Raw genomic sequence first — 398 nt, forward strand, 5'->3', positions numbered from 1 at the left:
GTGACACATACTGCCAAGCAGGGCCTGATTCTGCCACTCACATGTAATAGGATTTTGGTATCCCTGGACTCCGGGGGAGTTCCTTGCAGGATGGAATGCTACCTGGTGTGCAGATGCTACAATTGGACACCTGCAACAGAACTCCTTGTTATTTTGTTATTATCATGAGGCGGTCAAACTTCATTTGCTCAATGTGTGTCTTGATAAAGAATCATCTCTGGACAGTGACCTGATAACAGTGCAAGTCTCTGAATCCATGAGACTCTTTTAAATAAATAGTAATTTATCATTCTTTGCTTTCTTGTATTCAAGGAGCCAGTAAATTAAACAAACATCACATCCATAGCAAAACTCTGTCCCCAAATCTCTGAAAATTCTTTTAGTACATACAGAATATG

The sequence above is a fragment of the Colius striatus genome, chromosome 2 (genome assembly GCF_028858725.1).
Source record: "Colius striatus isolate bColStr4 chromosome 2, bColStr4.1.hap1, whole genome shotgun sequence".
Lineage (NCBI taxonomy): Eukaryota > Metazoa > Chordata > Aves > Coliiformes > Coliidae > Colius > Colius striatus.